Raw genomic sequence first — 11,169 nt, 5'->3', positions numbered from 1 at the left:
TGACGTTCTCACTTTATTTGCAACTACTATAAATTTTATATTTGTTTCTTGCACTCTGTCGAGCGCTTTTCCTTTTTTCTTGATTGTTGATATTTAGGATGACTTTTTGGAAAATTCGTTGTTACATTTTACTTTAAAACTTTTTGTGTGTATGTTTGTGGCGTGATATGTAACATCCTAGAAATTTCTTTCCTTTAAAATACCTGTTTTGCCCTATTTAAACTTTAAATAGGAATATCTAAGATATTACCGCCACCGTGAAAACGGCTAAGGCAACTATCAAAGACACACAGCGGAAGACTAATTTCAAAACCATTCAAGACAAGTCAACTTGAAAAGTCAACCAACGAAAGTAAAGTCAAACCAAAGTCAAACGAAGTAAAATAAAATCAACCTACAACTTGGAACCATTACAGGCCCTTATTAACACCAACTTTAAAACTTTGCGTTAGTCTCATGAATAATAATATCATAAATAATAAAAGCATTAAACACATCATATACTTATGGAAACTAGCATGATTCGCTCTTCACTCATGCCCATTCATGAATATGCTTCATCACCTGAAAAGCTTCTCTCTACTTGTTTCCACTACTCTCCATTAAAAATGGGTCATCATAGGGCCAAGGTAAAGACAAGGCTAACAAACACACAAAACACACAATCAGCAAAGCTGAGTACATAAGCGTAATTAACACACTAACATGCATTTACCTATCAACACACAACTTACCTTGTTGCACCTGTTTTTCAAGCATACAATACTCAACAAAACTTCTCAACTAGTCAACTACATAATTTATTTAGCGTTGATTAAGCATCGAACGGGTTTCCCCACTGACCTCCCTTAATAAAATGAGGTTACTGACACGGGAGCTAACTGGCCAACATCAATAACCACTAGTAAGTGGCGGAATTCCTGCGCATAATAATAATAAAAGGAATGTACATCGTCCTGTTCTCCAGTAGAAGTTATGATCAAATGTAAAGTCACATAACTCCCCCCATATGTTCATACTCAAGGTATATACGTTCCAAGAGTTTTGGTGCGTAATCTCTTTCACTTTACGTTATTTACATATTATTAAACTCGGTGATGACTCTCAAACCATAATCAATCAATCAACAATAATTATTCAAACAATCAAACATACCAAATTAATTCTTGAATAATTAGTGACCACATAATATTTAATGTTGAACCCTTTTTAAATCTACCTCGGTGTCAATGACACCTTAAACGCATAAAGTGCCACATATCCTATCCCTCGGTGTTAAAAACACCTTAAGTGCACTAAGGCACCAACATATAATTTATTCCTCGTGTACGTACACTTACATAGCTCTTTTCCCATGCTTAAAGCATCAATAAAAATTATATGAACCATAATAAAATCCCCTTTTAATATTCCAAACCAAATTAAACATTTAGTTTAATTAAACATGCTCTCTAACATGCCATAAATAAAAGTGTGATTCATAAGCAATATTCCAAATTATAATTTTCCATCCATTAATCCATCACAAAAAAACATGCTTCATAATTCAATCACCAATATCAATAATCCATAATTTCAAACATAAATCTTAGCATGATATAGTATTGTAATTCAATTAACCAAACCTAGCATGCTACTACATCACCCATTGATATGCCAAGTAGCGAACGTACCTTGAATACGATCTTAATATCGCCACAACTATAGAAATCACTCACTTCGAAGTCTCCTACAAATTAAAATTATAGAAGAGCATTAAAATCCTCTCTACACAAATTTCCAGCAATATATACTATTATTAAACCCCTCATAATTTAATTAAAATAAGCTGAAATTATATTTAAAACATCATACTTTAACCCCAATTAATGGGTAATTAAAATTCCTTAAAGAAACTTTATTTTTAATGCACTACCAAAAATTCCAGCATTATATTTTAATGAAAACTTGCTGTAATTAAGCCTTAAAACACTTAAATCAAAGGTTTAAACCATTATATATCATAATCCTTCAATAATTAATAATTCAAGAATCTAGGGTTTTAAAAATTAGGGCTTTTCAATTAAAAATAAAATCTGAAAATTAATTTATATGATACTCATAATCAAACATCAAAATCAAATCACAAAACTCATAATTAATAATTAGATCTAGGATTAAACTAGTTTTAAAACAAAAAGATTTAATTTTTTTTTTGTTCGAAAAGGGGGCAGCCGACAGCCACCACGGCTACTGCCAGCGCCGGTGGCTGCCTGCTGCTGGTGGCCGGCGGCCCACCAGTAGTGGTGGTGGCCGGCGGTGATGGTGAAGGCCGAAAGGGGAGTAGGGAAAAAGAAAGAAAATAAAAAGAAAAATAAGGAAAAAGGGGAGAAAAGTTTACCTTGAGTTTTCTCCATTCTGGGCAAAGTTTGATTTGCCTTTAGTGTTGAATATTTACACCCTTTCTCTGGAAACCCTTCTCCCTAAACTTTCCTTTTTAATCTTTCCTAATCTCTTCCCTAATAAAACTTTACTAAAGTAAACTTTCTTAAATTAAACCCCAACTTAAATAAAAGGTTATTTTAGATTTTAACACCACACAAAAACCCGAAAATGGTTTTTAACACCTCCAAAAAAAAAATTTATTTTAAGACCAGACAAATTTCCAAAAATTGGGTATTACCACCACTTAACTGATTCCGTTTAGGAATCCGTTAAGTGGCCCATAAAGCCACGTGTCGCGTTATTATTGGCCAAAAAAAGAAAAAAAATTAAAAAAAAGAAAAAAAATAAAAAAAAATAAAAAACCAAAAACTACCCCAGCCACCACCACAGGGCCACCACCGCGCCACCACCACCCTCCCCCCAACACACCACTCCCCTCCCCGAACCCACCACCGGTGTCGCACCAGCAGCCCCAACCCACCTGAACCCTCCCCCTCCCTTTTCTGCAACCGTGTCGCCCCCAAAAACCACCAAACCCAAAACCCTCGTTCCCCTAAACGGCCACGAATCCGGCCTTAAAAGGCCGAAATCGGCCGGTTAAGGCCACTCAGCCCCAAAACCGGCCGATTTCGGCCATTTCTGGCCGGATTCGTGGCCGTTTTGGGGAATGATGGTTTTGGGTTGGTGGTTTTTGGGGGCGACACGGTTGCGGGAAAGGGAGGGGGAGGGTTCAAGTGGGTTGGGGCTGCTGGTGCGATGCCACCGGTGGTGGATTCGGGGAGGGCAGAGGTGTGTTGGGGAGAGGGCGGTGGTGGCGCGGTGGTGGCGCTATGGTGGTGGTTGGGGTAGTTTTAGGTTTTTTATTTTTTTTTTAAAATTTTTTCTTTTTTTTAAACAAATAAAATGGTGACACGTGTCACTGTGGACCACACTTAACGGAATTTTTGGATGGAAACCATTAAGTGGTGGTAATACCCATTTTTAGTGAGTTTGTGTGGTGTTAAAATCAATTTTTTTTTTGGAGGTGTTAAAAACCATTTTCGGGTTTTTGTGTGGTGTTAAAATCTAAAATAACCTAAATAAAATAATTTATTAAATAAACTTTCCTTTTATAAAATATTTCTAAACTTATTAAAATGAATAATTAAAATACTTTAAATAAAACATTTCAATTAATTTAAATATTTCTCAAATACTTATTTTAAATAAAATACGTATAAAAATACGGGGTATTACATGATATGTCGTTTCGTTGCGAAAAAACTCCGTTTTCCCCCAAGTGACCTTGTATGCCGGTAGTAGACAAGGTCTACTTAAGAAAATAATTGGGAGCGAAAAAACTCTGTTTTCCCCCCAAACCTTGTATGCCGGTAGCAGACAAGGTCTACTTAAGAAAATAATTGGGAGCGAAAAAACTCCGTTTCCCCCCCCCCAAGTGACTGTGTATGCTGATAGCAGACAAGGTCTATTTAAGAAAATAATTGGGAGCGAAAAAACTCCGTTCCCCCCCAAGTGACCTTGTATGCCGATAGCAGACAAGGTCTAATGAAAATAATTGGGAGCGAAAAAACTCCGTTCCCCCCCCTAAGTGACATTGTATGCCGATAGCAGACAAGGTCTACTTAAGAAAATAATTGGGAGCGAAAAAACTCCGTTCCCCCCCCAAGTGACCTTGTATGCCGATAGCAGACACAGTCTACTTAGTCCGAAAGCTGGAAATTCTTTACTCATTGCGCATATACGTTTACTTTGGGCGGGAATTTTATTAAGTGTAGGGCACGAGTCACTAATCCAGCGTATGCCTTTTTTGAGTTTATTTTATTTTCTAACCGTTGGATCTCTGAACCGTCTTTCTTTTCAACTGTCTTTTCATCTTGCCTATTTTAATAAATTTTCTCCTTCTTTCTTCATTTTCGTTTATTATCATCTCTCAATTTCAATTCAATCGGTCTTTGGTGCTCTCTTTCCATTCCATTTACAGTCTGTTGTTGCTCCGTCGTATTGCAGTCGACTTCACTTCTTTGCTTTGCATCGTACTGCGGGATAAGGCACCAACGTTAATATCTTTCTTTGGTTTATCTTGAAGGTACTTACGAACCCTAACTCTAATTTTGCATGCTTTCTATTTTCGCAATTTCTGGGTTGTTTTGCTTTTGTAAATGTCTGAAAATAGCATTGAGGAAGAACAACCTAGTTTAAGTACCGTTCGGCGTCGTCTTATTAGACAGTCTTTGGGTAAAGATATCGTCAGACAACAGGGTAATTCGTCTTCTCTATCTGATAACATTGGCGACCCTTTTCAACCCTTAAGCACTGAAGAACAAAGGCATGCATATATACGTCATAAAATTATTGCTGACTGTGAAAGGGCTGTTCAACCTAATAACCCCGATATACCAGGTCATACTGAGATCCTTGATATTAAGCCTATTAACGTCCGCTATCATTTACGCAGCTTTGCAGAAAAACGTCATATTGATCAATACGGTTCTAACGTTGGTAATATAGGTATTAGCACTACCTCAATGCCGAGAGTTAAGCAGACTAGTTACCAGCCTGAGGCTGCAGCTCAAGTCGCTACTGAAATGGCAGAGTCGAGTAAAAAACCTGGGCAAGCCCAAGTTGTGAGTTCCAGTTCTTCTAAACCTGACGACATGGAAGCCCCCTTAAATCAACAGGAACAACAGGCTTCTCCCGTTCACGAGTCTGCCGTTAACTCTATCCTTGGTGACGATGATATTAATCAAGAAGATAGCGTCAATACCGAGGGTAGAGATGACATTATCGATCTAACGACAGAGATTATTAGGAAGAGAGTTTGGACGAGGGGTACAACTCTGAGACGGACAACGCAGAATACCGGCGGCCCCTCATTTTGCTAGCCGATAGCAAACTTGCAAAGGCAAAAATATGTGATAAGTTTAGGAAAATGGCGTTGGAAAAAGATTACTGTCGCCATGCTAAGCGATTCTATAAATTACCTAATGGGTATGAATTGACTCTTCCTGCCTCTGGGTCTTCGGTGTTGGACTGCCCTGCTGGTCACGTTGCTATATATGCCAAGCATTTTGATTTTAGGTTGCGATTTCCTCTCCATCCTTTTGTTGCGAAGATTTTAAAGGCCTGGAATGTATGTTTAGTTCTGCTGACCCCTCCCACTATCCGTGCCGTTATTGCTCTTGTGTGGGTTATGTTGTATAGAAATTTCCCACTAACACTTAATGCGTTTCGAAGGCTGTTATCTTTAAAGAGAGACGGCCAATCGGAAGGGTGGTGGTATTTGTACACCTCTCCACGTAAATACACAGTTCATCCCAAATTATCCAGCTGCAAAGGCTGGCAGGATAAATTTTTCTTCATGTCCGTCCCTGATGACTTTCCAATTCGAAGGACTTTTTATCGTCCTCACCCCCGATTTGACACTATTGCCGAAAGAGACCTTGGTAAACATGAACTTAGGGTTGTCAACCATTTTGACATAGAAGAGTCTGATGAAGGCAATGGTAGGACCCGTCTTACCCCTAAGGTGCGGGTGCCGAATGTGGGATACATTCTCGGCAACACTCTCTTATCCCATGTCGGACTTTGCTGGACTGACAGTTATGGTATTAACTCATCATTAATTTTTTATATATGTATATTCATGTGTCTTAGTGTGCCTTTTATTTCAGCTTGGATTATATATGTGTATTTAGCTTAAGTGATTCATATATGTGTTGTTGCTTCTTTTATTTCAGGTGTCGACAAGTTGGACAACCAAGCAACTTGGATTATTGGCTGACGAGAAAAGATTTATAAGGCGCTGCCCCAAGGCCCCCAAGCCTAGCTACGACACTCTTGCCTCCTATTGCAGTCACACTTCCCCTGTCAACCCCAAGAAAAAAGTTGAAGCAATGGCCAACGAGAATGCCAAGAAGAGGAAGCTGACATCTCTCGCCAATCGGCGCGGAGGTTCCATTGGAACCAGCAACCTGAGATAGACTGACAACCGGGCTTCAAAGAGAACTCGGGGAGCCGAGAACCCAAAGAAACCTCCATCTCCAAAACAGGCTGACGCCCAAGACAAAACGGTTGACCCTGCTACTGTGTCAACCATAAGAAAGTTACCTGAAGGAGTAACGATTCAAGACATCACTCACATATCTGAATCTCCTTCTCCTCCTCGGGCTAATGCGGCCAGTCAACCTGAGGCTTAAGTCAGGACTTCTGTTGCCGGCGGTTCTGAAGTGACCGCCCCTGGCCTCATATATCGGTCCAACCAATGGATTGAACGTCCAGAATGCAGGCTTCCTGATGAAGTTGTCAAAAGATTCTCTGTTCCTAAAGGCCATTCAGGAGATCGATGGCAACTTGAACTTGACGTTTGTCGAAACGAATCATTGTTCACCGATGACCCTACGCGAGGAGGGAACCTCGGTTATCGGCTTTTGGACAATCTGGCGCCTCCTATGGACAGGCCTGCTGGCGTTGTTGGTCCCCTTGCTGCCCAGCACATGCATGACCTGATGAAGGTATCTCTATATTGTATTGTATGCTTTTATACGCTTTCTTATTTACTTCTTTTCGTTATTACTTTTCACATGTCAATCGTAATCATTTTTACTCATTATCATCATTTTTTTAGGTCGTAATGTCCGGTACTTAGCTTGTGGAGATGTATTGGTATTATCAAGAGGAACATCATCAAGCCTCTTTCACTCAGGAAGCCTTACAGACGGCTTTGAATAATGCTGATAAGGCCATTACCAAGATTAAAGAGGTAAAGCAAAAAGATGATTTGGAGATGGCGGCCCTCAAGGATAGGGTTATCAAGCTTGAGGGGTTTGAAAAGGAAGTTCAGATTCTGAAGACCCAGCTTGCCGAGAAGAACAAAGCTGTGGAGCGTTTTCCTTCCCTTGAGAAGGAGCTTACTAATGCCAAGGATTCATCCATAACCTCGAAGATAAGATTAAAAAGATAGAGGCCGACAAACCCGACATTCGGCAAAGAGCTGTAGGCCGGTACCTAACTTCCAAAGAATTCATCACCAAGCTTCAGGACTGCTTTGATGGAGGATGGACTGCGGCTCAGAGGTGTGTTGCTCAAGCTGCCGGCTGGAAGAAAGAGGATTGGGCCAAGGTTGAGAAAGCTTTTGATGACGAAGCTCACAAGATTGCTTGTGGCTTTGAACAACAAGAATTTGCCGACGAAGATCTTCTCAATCTTGAGCCAACTGCTGATGACGGCCCCTCAGACCCCAGCATCCTAAACTCTCCTGAGGCTGAAAGTTTGCAAGCTTGAAGGGGCGGGCAGTCATCACCGACATCATCTTGTGGTTCTTGTGTAATGGGGCCTTATCTGCCATGATTCTAAACTTTAAACCTTTGTTTTTGTGTAACTATTTTTTGACAATGCTGTTTTAGCGGCATATACCCTTTTTTGTGGTGATGTTGTCGATTGTCATTTGTAATATTTATTTATCGCAAAAAATTTACTTTCTCTGCCTATTTGTCATATACTTATTTCGTTTTCGCTAAGTATTTTGCAACAATTTATGTGCTTTATCTGCAATCTAACGACATATTTAGCACATAACAACCCTAATAAGTATATCGGCTTCATAGTTACCTTATCGGCAACCATTCGTAATTACCAATTGCCAACAATCATCTTATATCGGATTACCTTTATGTCAATTTTATTTATAGGTATCCTTCTCTTGCCCCCCTAGTGCATGTATCTGTGTTGCAGATATGTGCACTAGTTATCTCAGTCATGGAGCTTCTGAAGCATTTTAATTTAAATTATTTACAGGTGTTGTTTTAGAGTGTAATGCATGGTCACTTACTGCACTACTTTCGTAGTCAGTTAAGTACCCTTCTCGGCGATCATTATCATTGCTATGCCTCAAGTCGGCATATACTATGAGTTGATTTTGCCGGTATTATATTTTGAACCAGCAACCTCGCGAGTTAATGAATACAACTGATCAGGTTGTAAGTGCATTAACTTCACGGAAGCGGTTTTAAGTTGTCCGTCCCACTTAACGACGGTCTGTTAAGTGGAGGATGCCTGTTTCATGCAAAAATAGAGGATAATTTTCCTTCATTCAGTATTGACATCATTCACATACTTACACATCAACATTAGTTACATGCTTATCAAAAGCAAATTACATTGTCTTTTCATACATAATACTTCTTAAGCACTGCTGCATTCCAGACATTCTTCAATGGTTTCCCATCCATTGTTTCTAAGTAAAACGACCCTTGCATCACCATATCTCTGATCCGATATGGTCCTTCCTAGTTTGCCGTTAATTTTCCATCTTCATTTCCCTTTCTCGTTGTCGCTGTTCTTCGCAACACTAAATCTCCTGTAGTCAGAGGACGATGACTGACTCTTTTGTTATATGCCCTTGACATTCTGTCTTTGTAAGCGGATGTTTAACTGCCGCTTTCTCTCGCAACTCTGGGAGGAAATCTAGTTGTTGCCTCAGTAGCAAATCGTTTTGTTCTTCACAATAATGCTGAATCCTGAATGTCAGCAATCCCACCTCTGCTGGTACCACTGCTTCTGTCCCAAAGACTAAGTTGAAGGGGGATTCCCCTATTGCTTCCCTGATCGTTGTCCTGTTTTCCCATAGTGTTTCAGGTATAAGATCAGCCCATAATCCCTTTGCATCCTCTATTTTCTTTTTTATTGCCGTTATAATCTACTTATTGGCTGCCTCAGCCTGGCCGTTTGATTGTGGATGACATACTGCAGCATATGCAAATTTAACCTTGTGCATGGTCAGAAGGTCTTTTACCGGCTTACAATCAAATTGAGACCCGTGATCAAAAACCATTGCCATTGGCAACCCAAACCTTGTGAAAATATTCTTCCAAATGAACTTCTTTACTTCAGATACTGATATCTTCGATACTGGTTCAGCCTCTATCCACTTTGTGAAATAATCTATGCCGACTAGGAGGAATTTTCTTCCACCTGTTGCTGATGGAAATGGCCCTACTATATCCATTCCCCATTGTGCAAAGGGAACTGGATTAAGGATCGGCATCAAATCATTTGGTGGTAGGTTGATAGATGGGGAAAACTTTTGGCATTTTTCACATTTATTCACATATTGAGAGGCATCTTCATTCATTGTCGGCCAATAATACCCCCTTCTCATCGCTTCTCGAGACAGTGCCCGGGCACCGAGGTGGTTCCCACAAGTCCCCTCATGTATCTCCTCAATGAGTCTCGCGGATTCATAATCTGTTATGCATCTTTGTAACGGCAATGAGAATCCTTTCTTGTATAACTGCCCCTGGTGCATGATGAACCACACACTATCCTTTCTCAGCTTTCTGGATTCTCCTTTATTAATTGACAGTGCCCCTTAAAGGAGATATGCCAATATCTATCGTACCATTGGCTGCCGTTATCAACACAAAGAACTTGCTCTTAAGTCTCATCTATACTTCTTTGCTTCAAGACTTCGACCATAACCGTTCTTTCCAGATCGTTGAAGCTTGAGCTGGCTAATCTTGCTAAAGCATCAGCTTGTGCATTTTGCGCTCTCGGCACCAGCTTCACCTCAAAATACTGTAACTGTGCCGTTAACTAATTGATCTTTTCGAGATACTTTATCATTGTTGATTCCCATGCTTCATACTCCTCACTAAACTGGCTGGATACTAATTGGGAATCGGTCTTTAGGATTAGACGCTTCGCTTCCGCCGCTATCGACAACTGAATACCAGCTATGGCTGCCTCATATTCAGCTTCATTGTTGGTAGCCTTGAATTTAAACTTCAGAGCATATTCGAAAGTTCCTCCATCTGGGGCTGTTATCACAATACCTGCCCCAGATCCAGTTGATGTCGCCGAACCATTTACTGACACCTTCCAAGTTTCCAACTCTTCTTCTTCATCATTATATGAAGTTTCCACAATGAAATCCGATAAGGCCTGTGCTTTAATTGACACCCTAGGCTTAAAATGCAACTCATATTCCGACAACTCCACTGCCCATTTCAACAATCGGCCTGACGTATCCATCTTTTGTAATGACTTCTCAAGTGGATGATTCGTTAGTGTCTCTAACGGATGAGCATCAAAGTAAGGCCGCAGCTTTCTGGCCGCAATCACCACTGCCAGTGCCATTTTCTCTATTACTGGATATCTGCGCTCTGCCGCATTCAAGACATGACTAACAAAGTATATCGGCATTTGTTGCTTTTTTCTCTCGACCAACAACACTGCAGCTACCGTTTTTGGTGAGGCTGAAATATATAACTGTAGTTGTTCACCTCGTTCTAGCCTTGCAACTGTCGGAAGGGATCTCAAATGATTTCTCACCACTTCCAGAGCCTCAATATGATCCTTTCCCCATTCAAAAGTCTTATTTTGCCGCAATACCACAAAAAATGGTAGTGCCTTATCAGTTGATTTGCTGATAAAGCGGGTTAGGCCTGCCATTCTGCCCGTTAGCCTTTGTACATCTCGAATAGTTTTCGGCTGCTTCATTTCGAGGATTGCATTCACTTTGTCAGGATTCGCATCAATACCTCGTTCACTTACCATAAAGCCTAAAAACTTCCCCGATCAAACCCCAAAGACGCACTTTTCTGGGTTCAACTTCATCTGATGTTGTTGTAAAGTCTCAAACGTTTCCTTCAAGTCAGCTATGTGATCCTCTTTCATCCTTCTCTTCACAATTGTATCATCCACATACATCTCTACATTTTGCCCCTTTTGCTTTTCAAAGATCTTATC

Source organism: Chenopodium album, chromosome 17 (assembly GCF_948465745.1).
Source record: "Chenopodium album chromosome 17, dcCheAlbu1.1, whole genome shotgun sequence".
Taxonomy (NCBI): Eukaryota; Viridiplantae; Streptophyta; class Magnoliopsida; order Caryophyllales; family Amaranthaceae; genus Chenopodium; species Chenopodium album.
Note: the sequence above shows the minus strand (reverse complement) of the source record.